The sequence below is a fragment of the Pyxicephalus adspersus genome, chromosome 2 (assembly GCF_032062135.1).
Source record: "Pyxicephalus adspersus chromosome 2, UCB_Pads_2.0, whole genome shotgun sequence".
Classification (NCBI taxonomy): Eukaryota; Metazoa; Chordata; class Amphibia; order Anura; family Pyxicephalidae; genus Pyxicephalus; species Pyxicephalus adspersus.
In genome coordinates this window covers 79090516-79101526 of record NC_092859.1, presented here as the reverse complement: position 1 = coordinate 79101526, position 11011 = coordinate 79090516, and positions in this window count along the sequence as shown.

Sequence of the window (11011 nt, the reverse complement as noted above, 5' to 3'; positions counted from 1 at the left end):
AAGTTAGAGGAGAAAAAAACAGGGAAAGAATTCAGAAAACCAGAATCCTCCAATTTAATTTTTTGTAAATGCAAGTTAGGTAGAAGCAGCTATTTGTGTCCTGTTGCCAATGAATACAATATCTGATAACTTGCACGGCATACATGCAGTATTTCATAACTTAAAACAAAATAAACTGTAGAGTCTCCTACAGTCAATACTGGATAAGCGCGGCTCCGTGCGCGAGCTTTTTCCGTTGCTGAATAGCGCGACCGCGTACGATTCCGGATCGCTAATACAAATGCGCGACCGATAATCCGATTCTGCTTGATGAATCAGGGGCAGTGTGTGTAGTAGCTGTGGAACAACCATATATGACATATTATGGTGGTTTTTTCTTATTCTGGCATTACTTAATACTGGTTTCTATTGATTGTTTTGGTTCTCATCCAAACCTGTTCCCAGTTTTTAATGCTATTTTACTGTTTTCCTTTTACCTTAATCCTGTTTTATTTTTCGGAATAAAGGTAAAGTATATTGTATTATTAGTAGGCACATATTTGTAATTCACAATTTAATGTTTGCTTTACCCAGAAATCTTGCTGGCTGGCACTACCTCCATTGCATTTTTTTCTTATTGTATGCATACAGTTTTTGTATTGTATTTTTATTCAATTGCATGACTTTTCTGGTTCTTTCCTTCTCCTCTTTGTTTTATTAAACAACTGCCTTTGGAGCTCTGGGTCTCAGGTTTGCATCTCAGCTAGGACAATATCTGCAAGGAGTTTGCATTTCTGTGTTGGCATGGGTTTCCTCTGGGCACTTTGAGTTCCCTTTACATCTCAAAAACATACACTTAGGTTCATTGGCCTTAGACTGTGTAATGACATATGATTGTGGTAGGGCCTTTTGATTGTGAGCCCCCTTGAGGGACAGCTAGTATTATGACCATAATGTAAAGATCAGAATCACCTAACTCAGCTTTTTGTGAAGCCCAAGACAGCTATTGCTTATCAAAGAAAGGCATGTTTCTTAAGTGTTAAGACTCACAAAAGGGTCTTTACTAAAATATGAATTAGTATTGGTGTTTCTCAGAAATCAGGAGAAACTTGATGTTAGCTCTGTTTTACTTGACATGTTGTAGTAGATGCATTTATGTGACATAACCAGGTCTGTCTGGTAGAAATGGAATTTTACCTACACCATTTTGTACAAATATGCCTAATTTAATTGTTTAGAATATTGGGAAAACCTTTTTTTTAAGTATCAAAAATTTAAATTCAATAAAGTCTTTTGGGTACATGTTACAGCCCTAATAAACATTATAAAGGTTAATTCAAAGTTAGCAAGAACTTTACAAGTGTAAGACCAAAACAGTTTCTAGTAGATAGGGCTCTGAAAATTTCTTATCTGCAGCAAACATGTACAATATATTGGACCACAATTATACTGTATATATGTTTTCATCTAACAAAGTAATCATAGTTGCAAAATTATGGTTACTTTAATAAGGAGTTTAGGCTAATGGGATTTCCGGGGTTAGCGCCGAACAAGGTGACTGCAACACTGCACCCTTTTTTTGCTTGGCTGGTCACTCCAAGCCCGGGAGTTGGAGCTCTGCATCAGGCCGCATAGCACCTGGCGGCCATTACACTCCCAGGCCTGCACAGGATTTTAATCCTAGCAGGGAACTGAAGATTACAGTTTTGCAGCCTGGTTGATTACTAGTGTCCACAGAAATATTGGGTAAGTCATTTGCTCGGCATTTATTTTTACTGGAGTGTCTTCCTCATACACCTTCAGTGGCTACATTAGTCCTATCTCCTCAATACCCTTTTCCTGCAACTTGGTGGCTATACTTCTTAACTTTGCATGCTTGTGCCTTGCCACTGAAATTTTCAACCAAGGCCTGGAAATATTACTACAACGATTGTTTTCTTTTCATCCTGCGAATCCAATTGCTTTTATAAGTGGTGCCTGACTTAACAGCAGTATACTTCTAATCTTCTTGCTGTGTGCCGTAATGCTAAAATAGAGAGATATATTGCTAAATCCCAGCCTAATCCGAGTTGCAAACAATCTTCCAAACCCAAGGGGAAACGCTCACAAAAATCGGGGCCGTCATCGCCAATCATTTCCCCTGAATCACCAGAATTGCTCGCTTTGTCAACCTCACATGAAACATCTTCTGATATGTCTAAATCTGCTCCCCCCATCCTACCCTAGGGATCCATGGCCAGAGAAGATGCAGACCTACTTATGCCCTACTTTGATCAAAATTTGATTCGCTGCAACATGCAACCACTGTCGCCAACATTTCCTCCAACACTATGAGAATTGTTGAGTTGGAGCAACATGTTAGTGATCTAGAGGATCAACCTATTGAGGCTCAAGGAAAATAGAACCTGAAGACCAATCAAACAGCATCTATTGAGGAGAATTTGGAAGATTTGGAAAATCGTAACAGAAGGTCAAATCTGCGCTTTTTAGGTATTCCTGAGGAATACAAACATCAGGACTTACAGAAATTTCTTTAAGTTGATCTCATGTTAAGTATCAACCTTCCCCTTCTCACTGACCATCTATCAGCAAGTCAAAGACCAAGACTGGTGATCGCAAAATTCTTTCAAAGGATGGACAAGGACACAGTACTAGCAGCCTACCGCAGGCAGAGGGAGGTGAGAGTCAGTGAGATAAAATGGTGAAACTGATTTTGTGCAATTTATTGTCCTGAATATTGTTTTTTCAAATGTTATTTATTGTTTATTCTTACTGATAATATGGTTCTTTAAAGAATTTATATACTCATTATCCTGTCATCTATTGTTAGATTTGCGGTATAGAGGGGTGTGGTTTCAACTTCTCGGGATCATGTTCTGTTTAGTTCATTTAACTAAGTCCAGGATAGAAATTACTAATACAACGTGGTTAGTTTTATGTTGTTATGGGTTTAGCCGCAGCTCCCTGGGACTGTGGTCTGTTCAATTAAAAGGAAGTCTGAGTAAAATATCCCCCCTAGGTTATGACTATGACATCTTCTGAGCCCATACTACCCTAAACCAAAAGAGATTTTACACAATAAAGCTAAATTGCTATCTTGGAATGTGGCAGGGCTTAATAGCCCTCAAAAGAGAAAGAAAGTTTTAATCCATTTAAAGCGTAAAAGCCCTGATATCATTTTCCTACAGGAAACACATTGGAAAACTGGAGATATGGCTATTTTGTGAAATTCTTGTATTGGAGAAGAATTTGCGACTACTTATAAAACCAAAAAAAAAGGGTGGTGATCATTTTGTGTAAAAATTTGCTATACAAAGTTTTGTCAATATAATTAGACTAACAAAGTAGATACGTTATGCTGCTTCTGCTGTACAGTATGTAAGTAGTACGGTATGTACGTTATGTAAGTAGACACAGTATGCTGGCGGTAACTACTCAGTGGTTGTGTTCTATTTATGCACCCACAGGAAATTCTTCCTTGTTCTATTCTAAATTGCTTTAAAAACTTCTAGAAGCATATTACCCCAATTTATTATTGGCAGGTGATTTTAACCCCACCGTAGATCCCAAAATGGACTGATCGTCCACCTCTCTAAGCTCTGCACATGTTTGCCCCAAACAACTCAAACAATAATTTTTTTTCTCAGACTTCTTTGGTTGACCCTTGGGGGCTCCCTAATCCCACTGAAAATAATTATACTTGTTACTCTAGGGTGCATACCTCTTTTTCTAGAATTGATTTCTTTTTGGTGGAAGAATTCCTCTATTCCAGGGTGTGTCATGCATCAATAGCTGAATTTACTCTATCTGACCACGCACCAGTCCAACTAACCTTGGGCCTCTCCAGATCATTTTCTAGTACTTTCATATGGAGATTTCCTAGTTATTTAGAGAAGACGCCAGATATTGTTAATTTGATTAAAATTCAATGGGCAAATAGCCTAGATGATAATCTAGAACACTGGGACACTCTGGTACTATTATGGCGAACCATGAAGGCGGTATTGAGAGGCCATATAATAGAATATACCACATGTAAAAGTAGAGAATATCGATCTCAATATACTGTCTTGCAAGACAAAGCTGTTAAGGCTTACAGGGAGTACATAGAACAACAAACCGATGCATTGGATGTTAATCTGACAATAAGCAACTAAAGCCCTGATTGTGCATGTTACCACCAAAGCGGAGACTAATACCCAGTTTAGAAACACAAAAATTATAGACAGGGGAAAAAAGTAGGTTCATTAATACCGAAACTTACTAGACCCCCACGGGCTAAACGTGTTATTCTTAGTGTCGAGGACCCTCACTCTGCAATTTCTCTTTCAGACCAAATGCAAATTGCCCATATTTTTGAGACCTTTTATAAACAATTATACACGGCGCAACCATCATGCCCAGAACTTCTAGGCAAACTTTTACACAAGGCTAGGTTATCTAAGCTATCCTCAGAGCACAGGGAGCTCCTGGATAGATCAATAAAAATGAGGAAGTGCAAAAAAAACAATTAGTTTGATCATAAAACGCCTGGTGCAGATGGTTTCATTGCAGAGTTGTATAAATTGGCTAGTGTGGGAATTACTCCATTATTGACAGAAGTGTACGACTCAATACTGACACATAATACTCCCTTTCCTAATTCCTAATTAGGCCAATACTATTTTAATTCCAAAAGAAGGGTAGGGACCCGGCCTTAGTATCTTCTTATCGACCCATTTCATTACTTAACTGTGATTACAAAATTTTGACCAAAATAATGGCCAATAGAGTGCAGCGATTCCTACCATCCCTTCTCACATCCCATCAACTAGGTTTTGTAAGGGGAAAGCATTCCACAAAAGATGTCAGCACTGCAATAGCAGCAACTGTAGTGGTCGCTAGGGAACAGGCTCCTAAATCAATGCTATTGGAGATGGATGCAGAAAAGGTATTCGATAAAGTGGGATGGTCCTTGTTAAATGCTGTACTGATGCATCGTGCATTCGGCCAGCTTTTTACTTCTTACATACATTATATTTTTAGATCCCCTGAAACTAAATTGTTTATTAATGGTATCCTATCAGCACCGGTTTCTTTGACTAGGGGCATTCTTCGGGAATGCCCTTTATCTCCAATTCTATTTAATTTGGCACTGGATCCCCTACCGCACGTCCTAGAACTTTCTAATGACTTTGAGAGAATACAGATAGGTAACCGGAAAGTTAAAATTACTGCCTTTGCAGATGATATACTTCTCTATATTGCAAAACGTAAAAAGAGTTTGCCAGCTATCCTGGAGCAATCAGTATCCTTTTGTATGGTGTAAGCACAGACCAAAGTCCTTGGGTGTTCTGATTTCCAAACACCCCTCTAATTCTTACCACTCCAATATTCCCCCACTCTGGCTCTTGGTTAAGGAGCAATTGCAAAGATTGGCCCCTCTGCAGCTTTCCTATGTAGGATGAATTAAATTAATAAAAATGATAATCTTTCTCAAAATTTTATATACTTCACAGATGCTACCATTAATAATAAAACAATCTGATCCAAAGGAGATTTATAAACTGTTCAGGACATTTATCTGGGCAGGGAAGAATTCCAGGATAGAGCTATATAATTGGACAACAAATACTAGATAAATTAGGAATTGGATATATGGCATAGCCTGCTATGCTATGCTTCTATAGAGCAACAATTGATCCCAGGGTCTCATCTTCTTTACCTCTTGCATATACATAGAAAATTATTGCCCCAGTCTATCCTTCAGAATCCACTACTGTACTCTGCCTGAATACATTTTTGTTGAATAGCCACTCCTCCTTGTTCCTTCCTCTATGGTGAAACAATGTTTTTCATTGGATAATACGGGAACCGCAGAAGAAAAATCAAGGAGACTTGAGGGCACTAAAGGTTAGATTTCTCAGTCGGTCATGACTGCATTGTACCCTTCTTTGGGGATGCAAACCTTCATTTATATACAATTCAATTCTTATGTATCATCCATCATGAAAAATGTATCACCCACAGATTGGGCCAATCCTTTGGACAAGTTGTTAGTGGCCCCCAATCCTGTTAAAAATGCCATAACTGAAGCCTATAATACTTACAGGGTTCACTTAGACTATCAAACCTGGAGCACTGGGTTGTGCAGATGGACGAGACATTTTCCAGAAATCACCCCTAGCGAGATTTTACTAAATTTCTGCAGAGCTTGGCAAACCATTACTTCTTATGTACAGGGAGATGATCGTGAAACTTTTCTACTTTGCTTATATTTCACCACTCCATTCCTATCAGATAGAACAAAGCTTCATAGCAATGTTTGAAATGTGGAAACCCTGAAACCCTGAAGCTATACCATATGTTGTGGAATTGCTCCAAAATTAAGTATTTTTGGAGGATGGTGGTGATGTATTCACTTCGACATTTGGTAAGCTATCTACCATTCACTCCTGAATCGGCAATATTTGGGGAAGTACACCTACAAGGCACTAGAATCACTAAAGTTTGCAACAAACTTCACTTAATACTTTCAATGATTGGTAAAAAGACCATTCTGTAGATAACTGGATTCAATCGAACTGGCCCTTGCTCAAATTATTTCTTGAAAAATTATGGTTTGTATTCCAAATGGAATGGATAGAGGCCTCTTTAGCTAAGGAATCTTGGGTTGAGGCTTTCTTTGAAGTCTGGGAATCATATATAGGTACCCTACCAATTGACATATGAAAAAGAGTTCTTTCCACTTTTGAAATGACTGCGTGGTACACCTATGGCCTTTTGGGCAACATTTCCCCAATCTTTTGTTAGTATCATATCGTTCCATGGCTAATTTGTGCCAATGAGAGTCCACTACGATACACAGTTTAGTAGATTTCGATTTATGTTTATTGAATCACATTTTCTACAGTAAACTGATTTCTTTTTGTTTCTGTAACTGTACTATATTATGTTGTACTATACTGGGCGCATTGTGTTATTTATCTTGATCCCAATGATTCTCTACTGTTATTTTCTTTATTACTGCTATTTAAATCACGTTGCTTAGTGAACAACCTTTTAGCAATTCAAACCCGTTTGGGTCATGTATGGCCATGCATGGCCACTGTTGGAATGGACTTCTCAATCAAGTTCTTTTTAAACAAATAAATCAGCACTTTTCCTAAATCAATATACATTTGCCAGAAGTATAACAGAAATGCTATACTAATACAGTTACATTAAGTCAATGTGACAACATAAATAACATCACAACAAAAGCAACAGTACCATTTATTACATCTATTTAACAGAAAGCAAACTACAGAGCTGTTGACAATAAAATCTGTAGACCACATTACAGCCAGTTCAATGTGCTGGTAAACACGTACTTTGCACATTTGTCTTCTGAAAAATAAACAAGCGTCCATGCAGTGAAGTGCCTGTGATCATGGCTGGGCAGGAGTGCAATAATAATGCCATAAGTCAAGGATAAGGTGCCAAATTTTCATTGTACTTTGGGTATTTTTTTCCGGAGAAAAAAATACAATAAATCGGCAACTTAACTGAATTGCTGCTATCAAGTGAAAGTTAAAAAGGTGTGCTAAAAAGAAAGTTATAACTGTCTAGGGGCTAGCTTAACTTTTGTGCTAACAAATTAAATGGATTTTCAATCCACAATCTTCTTTCTTATTCATTGAAAAAGAGAGCAATTTCGCTGGCTCTGCTCTTGCTATTCGATATAAACACCATTGCAGAAGCTCATATATTCTTCTCTTAACCTTTTGTGAACCTATATTGTACACATGCCTGTTGTATGTCTTTCAATGAATGTTGAAAGGGCGCTGATCTCAAACCGCTAGAAAATGGTTCAACTGCTAAAGCCTGAGATGAGAATCCTTGAACGTCAAAATATAACTCTAAATGAAAAAAAAAGTCTAAAAATGATTTTCCTCTAAATTTCTCTACATTGTGTACATTTTCAAAGCATTATTGACACTCGGAATGCACAAATGTCATTATTCCATAAGGCTTTGAAATTAGTGATTTTGTAAATGTAAAGTGCAGTATAAGTAGCCACTCAGATATTAGTTGTTTTTAGTATGAATCATGAAAATGAATGCTCATTGGTTGGATTGGGTTGTTGCTCTTTACAAAAAAATCTTGCATATTAGATAAGCAGAAATTAGTCACACATACAAATTCTGTTCTCTAATGCAGTACAAAAACATCTGCATGGAAAATCTATCTACTGAAGGTAATTTTTATATGCTTATGTAATTATATCAGGCTTTTATTTTTATTAAGAATTTACATCTACATTTAAACACATCAATACCTACCTACAAAAAGCTTTCCTTTACTATACCTGTGCTTATTATGTATTAATTTCTCAAAGTGAACTCATGTAAAAGATCTTCCTTGTCCTAACTGTATGATTGTATCTTCATAATAAAGCAGTTGACATTATTGTACTGTACCTTAGGAGTCCAATATTTGAACAGTATACTTTCAGCATTCCAATAACTTTTTTAAAAAAATACTGTGTTCAATTTTGCATTTAGTTGCACTATAAGTGAACGTTCCACAGCCCAAATAAACTAAGGACAGAAAAAAACAAATGTTCTTAACAATGAAACATTTAGCATTCTTTAACATTTACTGTATATAATTGTTCTAGAACTGTAACTTTTGTTGTGATGACTTCTAACCCTTCAGGTAAGACTATTCATCATTTAAATTAAGGGTAGAAAGTCAAACCAAGCTTTGATGTGTGGGTGGAACCATTACTTTGATTATGTTTATAAAGGTACACATACCATCCTATATTTCTCCAGTATCATCTAAAAAAATTACATGGCTTTTGACATGATTCTTCCGGACATGAATTCATTCGCTGTCAAAATGTATGGCGGAATAATAGTACAATCATTGAAGCTTACTTTGAAAAAATATTTGGTTTGATGTTTTATTATGCCCAAAATTGCATTTTTATAACTCAGATGGACAGGCCATTTTTAAATACAACATTGCATTTTTTTAACTGAGTTTTAAAATTGCAATTTTGGGCATGGTTAAATGTTTAAAGCATACTTAAGCTCAAAAACAGACATATGTCAGTAATATATTGTAGTCTACCAAATGTTAGAGGTGGTGCCTGAATTTGTATTTGTTTTCTCACCAGGAAATCATGCAAATAAAACATTTCCTTTCCTGGTTTCACTGTATCTATTAAGAGAGCCAAGGCAGCCACCAAGGCTGGACTTCTGATATGACTGCCATTGTTCATTGCATTACATTGGAGCTATTGGGATTAGAAGTAAGAAGTAGAAGAAAGCCACAATGTATTACTTTTTTATTTTGAAGTTTAGTTATCTTTTAGCAGAGTTCTGTAAATAGGCATGCAAAACATCATAGAGGAGCTTTGTATATAGCATATATTGCATATCCAGTAGTTGTTAGTCACATTCAACGGGACTTGTTCTTGCAATTATTAAGACTTTTACAGCTCTCCAAGCTGCTTCATCATGATCACTCTCCATGCTGCTTCATCACCAATCAGTCTTCAATAATCACTGGTGAAGCAGCTTGGTAGCCATTCGTCAGGCACAAAAGATCATTTGAGAACAATGACCCATAATAACCAACTTAAAAATAAAAGAATGCTTGAACATGTAAAAAAAGGTAGAAAAAAAATATACAGGCTGAGCCAATGTGATTTTTATTTTTTCCTCGATTTCAATAAACATTTTAAATATAACGTACCATGGATATACTTATTGACATGCTTTTTTTTTGCCATTTCTGTTGATTACTGCTTTAAATGTTAGCATTGATGGCTGCATTTTATGCCCTAGGTGTATACTTAAATTATTGTAGTTTTCCTGTTTATCCAGGTAAAAGTACTTACATTTTTTAAAAAACAGCCTCTGACCAGTGGGATAATAAGATTAATTATTTTTTTTACAGTTTAATATGTGTCATACAAACTTGAAGTGTGGCTTTTTATCACCTTGCACCTTTATGTAGTATACATTAAAATGCCATTTTTCTAAAAAATCAAATACTACTGTATGGGAAGTCAAGGCACATGCCTACACTATTAATGTATTATTTAATAGATTAGTTGTGAATGGAGGTCAGTTCTCAAGAGTCAGATCAAGATAACTGATCATGTAATTAAATGAGAGCCCACCACAGTTTTTTAATCACTATCAAATTTTAGTCTGAGCCTCAAGAGGGCTAATATATAAATGCTGACTTAATTTTTACCATCTACTTTTTAACCAATTGTAGGCAGTGGAGATGTTAGAGGAACCGAACAATATAATTCCCAGCACCATTAGTTTTTTATAAATAAATATATATATATATATATATATAATTTATTTGTTGAAACATTAAAACTATCTGCCTTATATTGTAAATATCTTAATTTCTTTGCTTGTTCCACCAACAGCTCTAGCCCACAAGACCTGGACTGCATTTTTTCCCATAGCGCATCCTGCTGCTATCCCATTTCCAGAGAAAAAGATGCACATGCACCTGTATACATAGTATATCAGACCAGAACACAATACGTTTTTTTATTAGGATAGGGATAGGGGGTTTGCCTCCCCCCACCATGCACATCAGTCTTGGCCTTGACCCTTACACCGAATTACCAGTTGTCCTTCCTTGGATCACTTACCACAACTGAAATGTCTGTCTAAAGCCTTGAAACTAGTAAATAGAGAATAGTAACATGGAAATTGCAACTATCTGGGAGAAAATAATACACTATATTTATACTTGACTAAACTTGACCAGGTCTAGTTTGTTTAGTTATGAAAAGTTTTCACAGGTTGGGCACCTGTGGAGGTTTAAAAAGGTTTCTTTGTTTCCTCTGTTGGATATAAGAAAAGATGGATATATACAGTCTTTTTCTTTTTAGAAAATACACACCTCTGTCTTATGGATTATGCATGTGATAAATGCATGTGTTTATTGCAGTGAAAATGAAATGGTATACATTATCCAATGCTTAAATTTAGAAGTGCTATTACATGTGATTTGATATTTCCTACCCACT